This window comes from Anopheles merus, chromosome 3L (assembly GCF_017562075.2).
Source record: "Anopheles merus strain MAF chromosome 3L, AmerM5.1, whole genome shotgun sequence".
NCBI classification, from domain to species: domain Eukaryota; kingdom Metazoa; phylum Arthropoda; class Insecta; order Diptera; family Culicidae; genus Anopheles; species Anopheles merus.
In genome coordinates this window covers 17827555-17845414 of record NC_054085.1, presented here as the reverse complement: position 1 = coordinate 17845414, position 17860 = coordinate 17827555, and the positions used below count along the sequence as shown (strand labels likewise).

Genomic DNA, 17860 nt, shown 5'->3' with positions numbered 1-17860 from the left:
AAAAATACAACCTCATCGCAAGAAATCCGGTATTCCTCTCCAACGTCAAGAGCTTGGTTACGGTTGCCAAGGTAGCCTGCTACTACGCTGGAGGTACAGTTGGAGCAGAGTTGAATTCTGTGTCGCGCAACATGACGCTGTTCTCGTGAAGATGGAGAAGTGAAACATTTTTGGGCGCGCATGCGCCCTCGGTTCCATGGAGGGGAACACTGAAAGACGAAGTTTCATACGCAAGAGAGTGTGTGTAGAGATTTTACGCTTTTAAGATAGCTAATAAAGCACAGATATGAGGTTTGAAGGGCGCTTGCAGTGCAGAAACCGGCAAAGGTGTTTTGGAAATGATGCTGCGGTTGATTGGTTGGTCGTTTGGAGCAGCATAAGCTATTATTTCATCACGTAATAAGGAAGATCTGAGTACTTCCTTTAAGTTGCCAATATAATGGCACTCAATTGAATATAAAAATTTCTAATTATGATCCTACACATGACACTTCATCAACCATTCACAATTATTACTTCTTGTACCGGTTTGACCTGCCACAGATGTTCAAGACTGTTCCCTCGCAGCTTGTCAACATCTTCCCCACGCGAACGATAACTGCGAGAGAGAGAGAGAGAGAGCGACGCATCGAACTCCCAAACTAGACGGAGAGAGGCCCAAACAAACCGGCTGAGAGACTCCCCCACTCGCTGGTCGGAGTTAGTTCAATCGGCATGGTCGGCACGGTGTTTTTAGAACATCCATCCTCGCGCCAGGACACATCAGTTCCAAGTTGTACTTGGTCGGGATTAGCCGCGCTTGTTCCGAGAGCGAAACATTGTCCCGTCGAGTGTCAGTTGCAAGTCGTGTAGTCCCCAGTGCGTACCCAGTGTACCATTCACAGCGTGAAAGTCAGCGCGAGTGTGCCGTCTGAGTAAGCTGTCAATAGCGCTCCACGCCAGCCAAAAACGGATACGTACGTAGAGAAAGAGTGTGTGTGTGTGTGTGTGTATCTAAGCTAGAATACGTCCGTGTCGTGCCACACACGCTGTCGCCTTTCCGTGGGACTGACGTCCATCAAACGCTGCGTGCTGCGTGCGTGCGAACGGGTGAACGATTCGGCGGATATCCGGCCACAGGGCCACCGGACAGCGGTGCCGTTATCGGACGTACCCGATCAGCGGGCCTGTCACCGGACGTCACTGGTCACCTCTGCTTGGTGCACCTGCACCGGGACTAAGTGATAATACCCTTTATACCTTTCGCTATAAAAATGACATCACGTGGACTGGCCGAGACTGCTGAGTGATTTACCGATAGCAATAAATCCAACCGGAAATGGGATCGACACACAACAGGCAACGGGGAAAAGGGGGGCATTTGTGGCCGTGTCGGTGTGTGTGTGTGTGTGTGCGGTCGTGTCTTTTCTCTTTCTTTAACGGTGTCCAAACACGGTAAAAACACGGTGACCGGTCGGATCCGAGGGTACGGTTGTGTGCGTAAGGATTAGCGTAAAAATTACTTCTGGCGACACCGGGTACACGGGTTGTACATCGCGGCTCTAGGGAGAGAGGCAGGGAGGGAGGAAAGGTGTGTTGGGAGTGTTTCTGACACGGTCGGAAGGATTAGTCGCGTCAGCAGTGGCGACTAGCCCGGACACGTTTGGCCGTGCTGGCCGAGACACTGGCTCGTGTCTTACTGTGTCGTGGGAGACGTTTTAATTAAGATTAACAAGAGTTGTGTAAGCGGCCACATTCCGTCACGAAGCACGGGCGTGCCACCGGCGTGATGGAATGCATTTTGGGTGGCAGCAAAAAAGGAGCAGGAACAAGGAGAAGTTTGTTTCGTTGCTGGTGGGAAGTGTAATTGTTTTTGTATCGTTGGTGAAAGTAGCAAAGAAAAAAAAAATGGAAGCAAATGAAGACTATTTGTACGGCAGGGAATGTTGAGATTAATTTTGAGCAAAAATAAACTAAAACGAGGTTAATTATAAATAAGAAACAAAAAAAAAACTTTAAACAAATTTTTGCACACCCTGTTTGACACTAACTGTGTACCAGCTCTTCGGCACAAACGTTAATAGGCATTTAATTGATTGTTTTTGTCTGCCTCCCTTCCAACGCAGGACTGAATGTAATGAAGTGTTTTCGGCTGCTTCATAGCAAATCCCCTTGCACACCCCTGTAGTGGTGGGGGGGGGGGGGGGGGGGGGCAGAAGCTAGTTTAATACCAACGGCCTTGCATTGCCTTTTTTATTGTGTTGCTTTGCGAGAGCGCAAAAAAAAGAAGTAGAAAAAACCAAAAAATACACTCGAACATTAATTCTTTAACGGTGCAAATTAAGCGAAACGCGCAAGAGGAATCACCACGGATACGGAATCGGCTTGTAATTAGGTTTTTCTAGGGGGGGAGGGGGGGGGAGGGTACACCGAAGCAACGACAATGAGTCATGGAGAGAAAAAGCCAACGATTACAACAAAAAGAAAAAGAGCAAAGCAGAGGGAAAAATTACCGGTGTGGTAAAGGAAAAGTTGTAAAACGGTCCACACCAAACACGGCGTCCACTTTCATCTTCGCGCCGTGAATGGTGGAAAATAAAACATCGTTAGACATTTTCCCAAACCTTCCAATTCTCGTGCTCGTGCTGTAGTATTCGTTTTCTCATAAACGCCTCCAAGTGTGGTGGTGGGAAATAGAAGAAGCGGAAGTGAAATAAAAAAAAACAGCAAAAACACCCGCACAGAGTAAATCGGGCGGGAAAGGAACGAAACTGAAACTGAAATAAAATCATCCCACATTTAATGGCCATCGGTTGGTGCTGACCTACCGCGGCGAAGATGGATGGCCTCCAGGCCCTGTAGTGAATCTGAGTGGTTTTCGCAACATAATAAATAAGCGTGGGGTAGTACAATAAAAAAAATGCTGAGAAGGAAAAAGCAGAGAGAGAGAGAGCGACCAAACGGAAGGAAAAGCAACTTAAAATGCACACACAAACACAGAGACAGATACAGCACACACCAAAAAAAGTCCTCCATCCCCCGGAAAACGATCAACGATGTGAAGTGGCAAAAGAAAGATAGGAGAAAGTCGTCCAACAAACACACACTCAAACACACACAAAAAAGAACACAGAAAACAAACGAACCCTCCCAGCCTAGTGTTTGGACCAGCTTCGCCGTGCCTGGGGGAAGGGAACAGTCGGAACAGCGGCTAAAAGGGGGTCTTTATGGGGTGAAAGTCCTAAAAAAAGATTGAAATCAATTAGCAAGTATTTTTCGGCCAATTTTATGCTTTCGCAACAGTCCCGTGGCCGTGGTTCATGTCGGTCAGCGTGGTGCTTTGGCCCTCTCTCTCTCTCTTGCTCTCACTCTGTCTCCCGCTCTGTTGCAGGCCCGCGTTGTGCTTCCCGAGTTTTTCCGCGTGCACGTTTCGCGCGCGCAAAATTAAGTTCCACGGAAAAATGAACCGTTTCACGCTCACGTGCTGGTTGGCACAAACGGACTCGCACACAAAAACGTGGGCCAATTTTTATATTTTGTTTATACACTCGCGCTTCCCCACCCCCAAGTGGGAGGTGGCGTGACGGTCAGCGGGAGGGAGATAAATTGTGTATTTTATTGCGTCGGTTCACGAGACGGAACCGCCCGTCGTTTCCCTCGTTTTTTGTTGTTGGATTGCTCTCGTGCAAATAATAACAAACGTGCCTGTGAGTGCGTCGGTGGCTCAGCGCTAATCGCAATTATGGCAGTTTGGCGCGGAGAGAGCAAGAGAGGGGGGTAGTCACAGCGGGTGCGAGATTTTGCGGTGTAGAAGAAAGTACTGTATCGACGAATTTTTCATCCCGGTCAGCTGGCAAATTGGTGCGGGTGGTTTGGAGGATTTTGCGAACATAATGCAATAAAACACTTTTCACTCCCTTACCTCCCATTTTCACGCCGGACGCTCGCTTGCCTGCCTGCTGGCCATCCTGATCCTGAACACCTGATAAAAGGGCTGGGCTGGCTTTTAAGTTCACTGTGGCGCTGGTGTGCCTCTCATCCGTTTTTTTGTGTGTATGTTTTACCCATCTTTATTAACGATTGTTTTATGTACCAACCATTCTATATTTTTTTTGCTTTTTTCCGTCACTCACCGGTCAAACCCGATGCCGTCAAATTGAGTGCAAAATAATTAGATTTCCACGATCGGCAATAATTTCCATCCGGTGATGGACTGCGTTATTTGCAGGCAGCGTGCGTTTGAAGGTTTGATTTAGAAGTTGCTGATGCTTACCTCAAAACTGTTACACGCATTAATCACATCCGCTTTTAAAACATTCATAACCAACTCGCAAGCGAATGCTCTAAAGACAATGAGTATTGTACAGTGGGGAAAGAAAATAACGATAACGACATAACCAATCTCTTCGCTTAATGTTATTGAAAATACGGTTACAACCGGTCTCGTGGTTCATTCCATTCTGCCCAAGCTCCCGAGGGGTCTGGGGGGGGGGGTGGAAACGCTCCAATCCACTGTAAAATAATAGACGGTACAGAGTAGGCGGTGAGGATAAGTGTAAAGCAGTTGCCCTTGCCGAGTCGGTGCCCCACGAGAAGTGATTTTGTGTGTGTGTCTGTGTATGTTACGGTGCGGTGTGTGCTGCTTACGGAAAATAAAACGAATATCTGCGGATGGGTCACAGTACCAGTCAGTGCAGCAGTAGTCGTCCTGTGCTCGCCGGTGCCGGTGTGCGGAACACGCCGGCTCGGGAAAGGGCGCGCGAACGGTGGGGACGGTTTGGGAAAACGGAATAGTAATTAAATTTTCTCTGCCACAGCAGTGCTCTTGCTGCGTCGGTACGGGCTGAGCTTCTTGAGCAGTGTTAGTGTGTGTGTGTGTGTGTGTGTGCGCGCGCGTGTGTATGTGTGTGTAAGTTAGTGTGTGTTTGTGCTCCGTCCAGAGAGGACCCTTGGCCGGTCGACCCCGGTGCAAGAGCAGTCGAAAAGACGATCCCACCGTGTTGCGGGCACCGGACTCCAATCCAGCCCTTGTCGAGCGAGCGTAACCGATTCTAGAGCAAACAAGGTACCGTATCTAATATTTTACGTACACTCCTTATGTTGTGTTTTTGGGGGTAACATTCACACACACACACAGACACACACACCCGAAACCGAGCACCGTCTCTGTTATGAGCTCGTATGAGCTGCGATCTTATTTTGGGTGTTTTTTTGTGCGTTTTTTTGGTTACATATATTGTGTATGAAGTAGAGAGACATGATGCCTTCAAAAAAAGCAAGCCTTAAGCTTTGATTGCAATACACACACACATACACGCTGAAAAGGCAACGATACAGCAGACCATGTTTTATAGGTCATTGTCGTTACGGAAAGCGGTCTATCATCCCCCAAAAACCGGGGGGAAGAACATGAAGCACGTACATGGAGCTAGTAATTATTTTGCTTCTGCTTTTATCTGACCAGCCGAACCGATGGTCAGTCCCCAAGCGACGACGGCTGCATTCAATGGAATTAATTTTGTGCTTATTTGTTTTCAAACCGGGTATTGAGCGCACCATATGAGAGCCGCCACCACGCTGACCCACACAGACTCACTTGCGGCAAGGGATAGGAAATCAATTCATGTTGCTTCAAAGGGAGCGCCAATGTAAATACGCAACCAGGGCTGTATTGTAGTTTTTGGTCGATGTAAAAACAGCCCCATAAAACACAGGGTTTAGTGTGTGTATGTGTGTGTGTGTGCGTGTGCCTACTTTTTTCTACGCAAAGTTGGATACGCAAGCTTAACGAAATTAAATTCCAGGTCCCAGGTCTGTAAAAACAGAGACATCATCGTTTCTGCGTCAGCGTCGTCCGGTAGTGTTTGAGGCTTTTTTCATCTTTTCCAGTGTCCGGTACTTCTGTGTACTGTGGGAGAATTTAATTTCTGGTAAGGGAGGGCAGGATGTGCCTTTGAAAATATTGACTTTGATTGGTGGACACAATGGGGTTGCGTTAGCAATAAGTCGGTCTGCAAACCGGTCGGCCCGTGTATTGGGTGAGGTTGGTAAGGGAAAGCATCAGACTAAGAGCATCATGTGGAAAGTGTTTCCATTTTTAAAATGGAACCATGATGACCCTTATTTTCACTCTGTTCAAAAAGCACTTTTGAAGATGTATTATGATCGTTTGTGGAGATAATCTTTTTGAGGATTCTGTTTGTGTTCTGGGAATGGGTTCAAAGCTAGATCTATAGGACCTTTTCGGTTCGATTCATCATTTGAATTGGTCTTTTTGATTAAAACCTGAGACCCACCATTGTAAAAGATCAAGATGAATATTGAAATTCTGTTAGTGTAATTAGTGGTACAATATGTCCAATTTGACCAACGATTTAATGATAATGACATCATGTGTTTAAGATTCTTAGAATATATTGGTAGCTTGAATGTCTGATTGCTTGGAACACTTCAGAGTCTAATACAGCTTAACACTTTGAATATCTTAGGCACTACGATCACTCTCAGAGCCAATCCTACGAAGACTTTGTCCACAATTTGTCCGTGATGGGTTTACCCAGCGATGAAGCCTGGCGTATGAAGAATTGAATATTCAAACTAAGTCTCCAATCAAGTCACAGATTGCTAAATCCACAGTTGGCCAGTAGTAACTAAGGTAATTACGGCAAATGAAGAAGATCATCATTGCTACGGAATCGGATAATCGGAATAACTACTAAACATTGCTATGTCGGCAGATACATTTGTTGTGTTAAGTTAAGTGTCAATATTGTAATGATCCTTAAGGATTTGTGCTCTGAAAAGCCAAAAAAGTTTGGCCAGATGGCCTGAGGAATTGAGATAGAATATTTTAAAGATTATTCGTCGCAAAGAAGGTTTATTACTATCATTATTCCAATGATTTTCGTCAAGAAATTACCCACAGCCACAAAGAGTTTTCATGCAAGATTTCCATTGTTCAACCCTCTTGCACAATAATACGGTTTATTTAGTTGTCTGGGATAAAACGGCTAATAAACTCAGACATCAAGCCATCAAACGTGTGCGTGTGTGTTCTTCTGCTTGGCCGTGCACAAATCTCACCTCCATTCAATACAAATTAGAATCGCTCCTGCCAAAATAATGCACACCGTCAGCTGTGTATTAGTTTGCCACCAGCTTTGCCAACACACTCGCATAACATACGTCATTGGCGGGCGGATAGTGCTCTAATCCCATTTTACGCCACTCTGGATGATACACCGTGCTCTGTTTCGGCTTTATAACATAACCACCAACACAACACCACACGAGTGTGTGTGTGTGTGTGTGTATGCAGGCGATCACACCAGAGCGCACCAATTGCTTGAAGGTTGAAGTATTTAAGTGCTTCCCTTCGGTGCACTCCGCCGCCATGGTGCAGAGCAGAGGTGAATGTTTTGGAAGCGAATCGTTAAATGGTTTTACGTCCAGAAGAAGGGGGAGTAAGGCTAGGTGTTTCTAGCACAATCCACCCAGTTCGCTTGGGAAGGTGCAAATTCCGGCGTGTGAAAAGAACGGAAACGAGCTTCTCACCTCACCGAGGGCTGACTCGCAGTGCCGCGGCGGATGCAAACCGTACCTGCAGGAGAAAGCGATTGAAAGAGTACGCTGGAAGGGTTTCGGGATTGGGGGTTGAAAAGGTCGGCATCCCCGATTGCTGCCCGATTCCGCCTGGCAGCCGCTGGCAGATAACACAAAAGCCATTATGGATCCTTCCCGCTGTACACCGTACACTAATGGGATACGCGAAACGCTGCCTACTACGGACTTGCCGTACTCCGATACCGAAATGCACCGGTGGGGAGGGTTTTTGGGTTGGACCCCGTGTTTCGGTGTGAGTGATTGAGTGCAACATACGCGCGGGCAGGTCCGTACATCGTGCCAGCGAAACTTTCCCTGAAACACTGGTTCATGTGTCCATGTGTGTGTGAATGGGTGTGTAGAGAGGGCTCATGAAGTTTTATTGCCACCGGGCCATCATGCAACGAGGGCTTGTCCAGATCGCAAAGTGCGAGAAAGGAGGGCCGGGCAGTGATTTAACGATAGTTCTATTTGTTTTTAATTTATCACATGCATTTTACTGGCCTGTGGGCTGTGCTTCGGGGCGCCGTAGGTAGGCGTACAGGCGACAACGGGACGAAGATTGAGTGTGTCCGCTGTGCTGTGCATCACTTCTCGGCTTCTGGGGCGGGTGGTTGCTGGTCGCAGGCAGCAAACAAAAGAAAAAATCGGGCTTTCTCGGTGTCTTAGCTTCGACCCGAATGGAGCCCAATTGAGTGCACTAAGTAAAATCATTAGCATTTTGATTGAAATTGGTAATGCGTGTTTAATCCCCTTCCACGAACATCCATCTTCTGCCGCAACTTGGAGGTGTGAAGAAGCAGAAAACGGGCAGGTGTCGAGAGTTTTATGAGCAATTTAGCGTTGAGGGAGATTAATGTGGGAGACGTTTATCTAAATGATGCTGAGTTGAATATGTCGATCGTGTTCCTACGAAACTGTTTTTAGTAGTAAGTTTTTTTAAAGTTAACCCTTTTGAAGGGGACAGTAATTTCTGTACAGTTATTCTACAACATCATTTGCTTTAAAGAAATAAGAAATTTAAATAAAGAGTGGAAAAACACTGCAATGTCTACAAAGTCATACACAAAATTACTCAATAGTAAAGGACTCCAGAACACTTTACATGATTGAAACTCAGCTCATGATTGAAACGACGATAAGACAAATACGCCAAATTGCGTAGTAACGGAACAGACCCGTCCCCCATCAAATGTAACATTTTTTTCAAAACATATGCACCACTCACTCAAATCTTTCGCTTGCTGCACGATATCAAATGGAAAGCAATCAAAGACGTATCTCAGCTCGCGATTCTCCCTAAGGATTGTCCTCCTGGAACTCTCCCCCGGGCCAGAGTGCAAACCAGCCACCGTGAAAATCCCAAAAACCGTACATCATTCTTACACCCAAGCCCGGAACCCATCCAACCGGCTCAATCGATTGCACTTTCTGCACGAGCTGCCGGATCTGCGGCTTGGCTTCACGCTTCATTTGCCTCGGGAGCCATCTGAGCCAACTCCTTGGCAGCAGGCCGCGAATCCTTTACACGCGTTTTAAGCATGTGGTTTTTTTTCGCCGGTGCTGCTGGTTGCGCCGAAGGGGGCGTTGGAGTGTTGAAAAGAAAATTCCGCTTCCTGCGCGTAATGTGTAGTAGCGCTGTACCCGGAAGAAGAGAGAGTTTTCCAGCGGACCTCCAAAGCCGTGCCAAACGCTGCAAACGGCATTGCTGCAGCCGAAGCCCACCACTTCACCAGGGTGCGTTAGCTGTCTTGCTGTGGAATTACTGGCAGCGAGAGAGAGAGAGTGCCTTGAGGCTGTTGCAAACTACAAATGGACAAAGGAAGCGAGCGGTTCTACCTCATTGGCTGACACTGATAAATGTTGTACCTTAAGTTGTTGGTTATTTTGCTCGGGTTGGTGGTGTTTGAAGCTCTCCGAAGTATGTGTACAAGCCGATACGAGTGGCCAGACACGGGCAGTCGAAGGATGGAATCAAGTCCAGGGCGGCTTTGTGCTTTGGTGGAAGTTCGCCTTACGGTTTTTATGGCCGTGCCGTTACGTTCGTGCATATGTCTATACGATGTTTTACGTTCTGCCGTTCCGGTTGCTCGAACACATACGGTACGGAATCGACTTGAAGTCGACTGCCAACACACTCACACACACACACGAACACACGTGTTTGCCTGTGTCGGAATGGGTGGCCAATAAGCGTAAAGGTTATTGGAAAATTGAAGGTGCGATAATGTCTCAGATTTTCAGTTCCGTCTCTATTTCAGGGTGGCCCGGTGTGTTGATAGGGCCTGGAGTGGACCGGAGCTGAGGCTGTCAGCTACGGTAACCTACATTCTTCATTGTGGTTCGGTGCTTAAGGGAAGCTTTGAAGCGAAGAATCTTATGTTCCGGAAGGCATTTGTAACACGAACGCTCGGTGGAAATAAAATACTGCCCCCAAACAAATCGTAGCTGCGCACCGGAGTGGATAAAGTTCAACCGGGACCGGTCAGAGGCAGCAAGTTTGAACCCAATGAAATACGTGTGTTCCTTTGGCCTTATGGCCAACACTTGAGTGGGTAATCGATCGGTGCAGTGTGCTTGCAATATGATAAATTTATTATTTGGACAACATTTTATCGTAGCGAAACGCTAAACCAATATTTAAAACACCGACAACACTTACCGAGCTGCTTCATAGTTTCATTGTGCGCACTATTTAACTCTGCCGCATACCGGTACAGTGATAGATAATTCACAACTGGACGCAAACTGCACACGCTGCATGTTTCCATTACGGCGTCAGCAGAACGCCCATCACCATTCAGCAGCAGCACGTTGTAAAACATTAAAACCAACATTTTTGTTGACCACACGGTGATGGTACCCGGTACCTGGTGGAACTCGTAGAGCGAAGCGAAAGTGGAGCAAGAAAACGCTCCTGCAGCCGACCGGGGTCATTCCGAGTGCTGGTACATTTTACATGATTTGTTTGCTAGTATTTACCAGTGTAAACATGATGACCGTGTGTGTGTGTGTTTCTAGGAGGTGAGTTTTGGTAAATCGCATCGGTTTGCAAAATGCATACAACCCGGCTCGTTGCAATGAAAACGGCATGTCGTTCACGCGGTGTAGCTCGGGTTTTTTTTTGTATGATGTACCGCCGCGGCATACCTGTCAGCGAATGTGTGTCTGTGCGAATGCACCCGATTGCCCGGCGGGGAACTCTAACTCCTGCACTACGATCCACATCCGAAGGTAGAGCTATTTTAGTGGTAAAAAGGGAAAAGAGTCTTTAAACGCGTCGTATAGAGAGATTGCATCGGGATGATGTTTACATTGGTGTGTGATGAATTTGAGCTGGTTGGATATAACATGTTTCGGAAGCAAATCATTACATGAGCGCATGTGAGTTTTGATGTTTTATGGTATGTTTTCTCTTTTTTCCATGTGTTGGCGTGTTTTACACATGATTTTGTTATCACAAGAGTCTTTATAGGGTTTTATGTCTAGATCAACATACTATTAAGTACTACTACTACTAGTAAGTACTATTTATAATTCATAAGATGCCACAGCCGGTCTCACGGTACAGTCGTCAACTCGTACGACTTAACAACATGCCCGTCATGGGTTCAAGCCCCAAATGGACCGTGCCGCCATACGTAGGACTGACTATCCTGCTATGGGGTGAAATCAATAAGTCACTGAAAGCCAACCCCACAAGTGGGTTGGCAGGCCTTGACCGGCATCGGTTGTTGAGCCAAAGAAGAAGAAGAAGATGCCACGTGCTGTAGATCTTTAAAGTACTCATTGCTATTTATAACTTTATTTGTGTATTTCTTTATCAGAATTTTTCACTTGTCAGAGACAAATAGGATGGGATTTTTGTTTTTCCTCCAATAATTTTTAGATGCTTTCCATATTATTCGCCCTACGATCTACGTTCTGTTGATTGTCAATAGAACGATGCCAAAAACTCGTGGAAAAGATTCCAAAATATGCTGGTATCGATCAGTAATTCGTGAGAGTCTTTTCAACGACGGATGAACAACCAAAAAACCATCGGAAGCTCTGCAGTATTTTTTGACAAATATTTAAGACAAATATTCTTGAGGGTTTACCTCAAATTCTACCAACTTGCTATCCGTGTTGTTTTTGTTATGATGTATGTATTTCATGGGTTTGAGATTCAGTGATCTATACAAATTATCTGCAAGTTTTTTTGTTCTGAATTTGTGTGCGCTTGCTGATGGTGTTGTTTTCTAATCTGTAATTGATTTTTTACAATAGCTAGAAACATATACGCTCTGTAATGCGAATTCTGGTCTAATTTTACCAATACTTCTCATCAATTTGTAGAAGTTAGATGTACAGAAGTATATGTTTTAGAATAGAGAAAGATGACTGTTTTTGTTAGTGATGTTATTATCAAAAATGATCAAAAATTGCAATCGCAGTGGCTCCGACTGGAATTACTGCTCTGCTGGGGACGTACGCTACACTCTAGATTGAAGATATCGCTTAACCTGGACGCTAACAGTTACTGTGATATCCGTGTACAGTTAGCATAGGCTAAATTGATGCAACAGGCATCACTGATCGTATAGAACGAGACATCCATGAGCAGCCGCTATGCTCTCGAAGCTCGCACCCTCGATCGCGCCCTTCAGGACGTCATGGGAAAACGCCAAACGTTCGGTGATAAGGTGGTGCTGCTATGTGGCGACATCCGACAGATACCAACATCCACGCTCTGCAGCAGTGCATCCGGCGTAGCATGCCGTTCGGCAAATTTGGGGTATTACGTTTGCGGGAAAACATGCGTGTGCAGACAGCCCAGCCAGTTCAAGATGCTGAAGAGCGGAAAGAGTTCGCAGAATTTCTGCTCCGCATCGGCGTGAGTCATATGACATTCTCGGGGTTCGGTAAGGTGTATGCTAAGATACCAGGAGATTTACTTACCAGGAGATATTACTTAGAACATCTGATCCGAAAGATATTGTAAATGTATCGTAAACGGTGTGAATTTTGATACATAAATTATTTATTTTAAAAGGTATACCATCCACAATTCTATTTATCAAATATTAAAAAAATAAAATTAACTCTAACCGGGCCATTTTAACTGGTATTTTCAAATTGGAATGGTAAATTTAAGAACAATTACTCGACATTTTAATTAAAGAAATTAAGATATGGACGCATGACCTACGGTGCATCAATTTGACTGGCTGCCACTAAACCAAGCAACATCTTTTGACATCTTTTGAAAAGCAAAAACACGATTTAAAGCTATCTACAACAAAAATCACAAAACATCATGATACGAAAATTTCCCGGAATTTTCTTTTCAAAATAATTTTGTCAAAAAAGCCCCTTTTAACCCTGTTGTGCAACCCTGTTGACGCCGTAAGCTGAAGACGAAGAAAACAAAAATGAACCCATGCATTTCCTTTTCCCCTTACCTCTCCCTTCATTCCCGCTTTCCCCTTTGTTGCATGCCGTGCGTTATCACAGCGGTGCGCGTGACTAAAGCGCGTTCCGTACGGGTTATGCCCCATTTCATGCCATAATTTTGTTAACAAGGTATTTTACCGGATACGTTGAATATTTTTGCTTCTTTCGTTCTTTTCATCGCATCGTTTGCATTCTCGGGGTTGCCGTTTTTTTGTGTGTGTGTTTCGGTAGAAAAATGGGGTGCCAGCCCCATCCTATTTATTCCCAGCGCGCAGCGTCAAAAGTCATTTTAATGTTATTGATTTTTTGTTGTCGCTCTCCTTCGGTTTGGTGGGTGTTGCTGCTGCTTATTTCGCTGTTCGTTCTGGGAAGCACTTTTGTTTGATCCCCTTTTTTGGATGGCATTTTTAGGGGGTGACCCAGAAGCCCATACGTCTACTTCATTCGAGGCATGCGGAAAGACTGCCGTCGCTTAGTCTCCTAATCGCCCGAACGACATTTACATTCAATTGGCTCTATTTTTCGAACGGAAAAAGGTGCACACACACACATACACACGCCATGATGCACTGTCCTTCCTAAAGGGTTACAATAAGCCAGCATGTTTTTTGTTAGCGATGTACATGTGGAGGAACAAAAAATGTGAAAAGTACTGTTGCTCTTACCATTTTTTTTTGCTACTGTTGTCGTTCCTTCCTTCAGCTCTTTTACGCCATAATCACACCGGGGCCGTTACACCGGCACTGTTGTTCTACCGTAAGCACAACACAAAAAGCCGTACACACGACATTATCCTTGTCGAAGGGTGGCTGGCAGGCTGACGGGGCTGGGTTGGCGTACGTGAGCCTCAGCTTACAGGACATGAACCACTCTACGGCGGGCAAACAACACACGCTCCGTACCCGGGGTCCGAACCCTTGTTTGCCGCGTTGAGCAGACGGCCCGAACGTACTAGTACGCTACTGCGTCGGGGTGGTTCCCCATTTTATGGGTCTGGGACGCAGTAACGAACCCCGTTTCGAAACGAAAGGAAGAAAATGTATGCTTTTAGCATTAAGAGGCAGCGTGAGGTCACATGGTAACATGCACTTTAAATCAATTTTTCGATAAAAGATAAAGGTATTGTAATTGATTTCAAACGACGGGCCCCGGACCCGTTCGTTAGGGTGGGCTCAGAAACACACGGAACGGCACGGCAGTATGTAGTACGCCCGTTTCCTTGTCGTGTTGACGCGACCGGCCGGCGAAAGTGACTTTTAAAGTGTGATGATTTATACTCTTCAATCATGCCTGCCTGCGCGGCCCCGGTCGTTAGGACGGCTGATGATGCTTGCATGCAAACATGTGTGCTTTCAGTGGGAACGAATGGCAATTTGCCGACGGGAAGATGGGGTAATGATGGTCGTGTCGATCGGTAGTCAACGAAGACGTTTACCTTTTTGATGCATTACCGTTGAGTAAGTTCCACTCATACAAGTTTGACTAGGAAAGAAAATTTATTTTCATGAACTATAATGTGGAAAGTGTTAATTTTATTAAAAGATGATGCGCGCTCCACATTTCATCCGTCGTCGACGTGGTTGATCAATTGATTTGCAAGAGTGTGTCAATAAAGAAAAAAGGTCACAACAATTCCAGCGAATCCGAAAACGGATGACATATATCATATAAAAAAGGGAACAAAGCCAGTAAGGGCCTTTGTTGTGATTTATAATGTGGCGCAGCATGAAAAGTAAATCCAAATTTCATCACACCGAAAATCAATTCCATTGAAGTGAAAAAACCTTTCCCACCGTATCTCGCGCGGTAAGATTACAAGGGCGGTGCTGGCTACCTACCTACCAGCATCACAGCCCGCTCGGGTTGTCGCACGCTCAGCACTTCGTCCCAGCGTGACTGCATCCATCAACTGATGGACCCCTCGATCGCACAAGGCGCAGTCGCCCGGCTTAGCGGCTTCTTTCCTCCGCATGGTTTTTTTTCTGTTGTTGCTCTCCAAAATATTCGCGAGTAAATCCAATCAAATTTACATGATAAAAGGCGGATGTTTGCGCCGCGCTATTGAGCCGTAAAGTTTTGGCCCGAAAGGAAAAATTCGTCACCCAACGGCAGCGGCGCAGCGTTTATTGAGTGAAGCCTCGCTCTTTGGGCCGGACGAGATTCAGCGATTTTTCACGCCACATTCCATGACCCCTAAATCGATGCGTGGAGTGTGGATGGTGGTGGTGGTAGAAGGAAAAACCCCCTGAAAAAACGCTGTACTACACAGCTTTGCTTTGAATATTTTTATCGAACAATTCGATATGATCCGGGCGCATCATCCCGTTCGGGGTTTGCGCCCGTTCGGCTGGTAGAAGGTTATCCAAAATAATCAAAGCATCGTTGGGCTGGGGGTTTCTTTTTTCGCGCGCCAAAGGCAGCACCAAATTATTCGCATACCGAATCGGGGAAACCTCCCCCCTGCTCTGTTTTTTTTTCTCGTTCGCTTGAGTGCCACCGCCGCTTAGAGATGGTGAGTATGAATTCGTGTTGGCGTAACCCTCGCGACATGGTGCCCCTGTTCGCTTCCCGTTCACGCGCGGCAAGAACCTTTTCCGAACAGAACCAATATTGATTGAAATAGATTGCCCTGGTATTACTTTGTGAGGGAGGAGAATGGTTGAGGGAGGGGGGTGAAAATGGTGAACATCTTTCGGCTAGAGTAGAGTGTAATGAGCGCTTGTCTTTGATGTTGACTAATTTTTAATCAAAGTGTAGCGCGAATTGGGTGCTTCGTTTTGCGCTCGATGCATCGGTTGCAAACTAATTTGTGCACGGTTTGATTGTTTTTAGTCCGTGCACTGGGAGGGAATGGTTGGGATAAGCTGATGGTATCGTACATAATGCAACGATTTTTAATAAATTTGGTGTGGAATTTGGATAGATAATTTGATTAGCTACATTGTTTATAGTGGATTGTTAGCAATTCGTAATTTTTTCGTCTATGTTTTGTTTAAATAACTTTACATTATCATCTTATTTCTTGAATAGAACTACACTTCTCTGAAAACAGAGTTTGAACGATGGTATAAGGAGCTAGCCTCGTGGCGCCGTTGCATGCATTCGGTGCTTTGCGTACAACGGGAGTTGCGTTCGAATCCTGTTGAGACTTCGTTTGTGTATAAAAGTTTATTTCTGTGCAGTCAATGTTCGACACATTTCAATCAATGAGAATAATTGCAAAATGTACTTTGTAATAATAGAAAAAATCATTTCAAATTCTAAATTAATGAAAAAAGACCATTCATAGAGAATATGTAATATGTCAGGGAATTTCACAAGCAAAAATCATTTCTATTATTATTTACTAGCAAAGTAATAATCAGAAACATGACATTTGGGCAAATGTAACAAATAAAAATCAGCCCAAAACAGGTTATTTTGGGCTGTCTCTTTCTTACAAACACCATCATCGATTGTGTAGCGGTCAAATGTGCTTATGTGGTGACCGTGTCCCGGCCCAGAAAGGATACTCCGAAAAGGGGGTTGAATTCTAATCGAATAAAATTCAGACATGGAAAAACAAAATCCACTTCAGCCTAGAAAAACCTTCATACATTTGTGGCCCCCATTGTGTGTGTGTGTGTGTGTGTGTGTGTGTGTGTGTGTGAGTTTTTGTGTGCATGGGGTCAGACTGGCAAAAGGATCAAGGGCCATTTCTATTAATGGTGACGATGAAGAAGCTGCCCACTACGGCGAGGCGTATAAACGGATGACCGAACCATATTGCATGAGTGGTGTGTGTGGTCCAGCAACGGGCTCGTCACCACCATCATCACAACTTTATCCTTCTACTCCTCATCACTGTGCAGGCATGTTTGTCAATAACAATGTTATCACCATTCCACCGAAGCGAAGCGAGCAATCGGACAATGGTCACCCAATGGAGCCCGAACCGAGCGGTCGTGGTTTGTTTTTTTCTGAGTCTTTCCTCTGCCCAACCGCTCGAAATGCAATCAAATCAAAAGTCTTTTGGTAAAATGTAGCGAATGTGAAACGTGCGAGAGTGCTGCGAGAAGACGAGGAAGCAGATCCGAGCCTTTTCTTCGCCGGCCTTTAAGCAGATAGGCCCGGCTTGGGAGCTTCCGGACAACGATTGTGCGTGAAGATTAGGTTCTCCCCTTCTTTCAAGGTTAGGATCAAGCAGTCGTTATAAATCTAACGATTCCTATCATCGACCAAAACAAGCGCGCTTGTTGACGGTGATGGGCCGTGGTGGGGACGGTTCCGGCGAGAGGAAAAGGTTCTACGGAACGATTGAGAAATTCAAAAGGGATTATTTGTTTCGATGAGATTCGGCCGATAATCCTTAGCGTCTTATCTCGTTAATTTGACAGCTTGGTGCTGTTTACCGTAACTGGAATGCTATTAATGTAACGGATTGATGAGAAAATCATAATGTGACCGATCAAACAGATGAAAGAAATGATAAAAAAAATATCTTCAAATGCCATGGTGCTTTAATATTTATACGATTGTACATTTAAAACAGCATTTAAATCAAGTGTTTACTTCTATACGTATAGTTGACACATGACAACACACAGTTCAACTTTGACGGTAAACGTGTCAACTCATGTCACACGGTTGTCCCGACGAGCACCAGACTATTGCTTGTGCATTCAACCATCGACTTGTCGGTACTGCTGCTTGTGAGCAATAATTGATAAGATTCCTTCTTGGGAAAGCACCCAAAGTCGTACGGCGAGCGAACGTGACACGAATTGCAGCCATGTTTCACCTTTTCCTGCTGCTTTGATGACTGATTGGCTGAAATGTGCTCGGCGCTTGTTCTCGGTACTCT

At 45.5% G+C, this 17860-nt stretch overlaps 1 protein-coding gene across 4 annotated transcripts in view; it reads left to right on the top strand.

Moving 5' to 3' along the window:
• The first annotated feature begins 760 nt into the window (after positions 1 to 760).
• The window catches only part of LOC121598411 (opioid-binding protein/cell adhesion molecule), a 96865-nt gene continuing 79765 nt past the window's right edge, over positions 761 to 17860 (top strand). The window contains exons 1-2 of one of the 4 annotated variants that reach the window (XM_041925230.1): positions 761 to 914; positions 4800 to 5044. The gene's annotated coding sequence lies outside the window, so the exon portion shown is untranslated. Of the gene's footprint in view, positions 957 to 4796; positions 5045 to 17860 lie in introns of all 4 variants that reach the window. The other 3 variants (XM_041925229.1, XM_041925226.1, XM_041925227.1) reach the window with 3 other exon arrangements.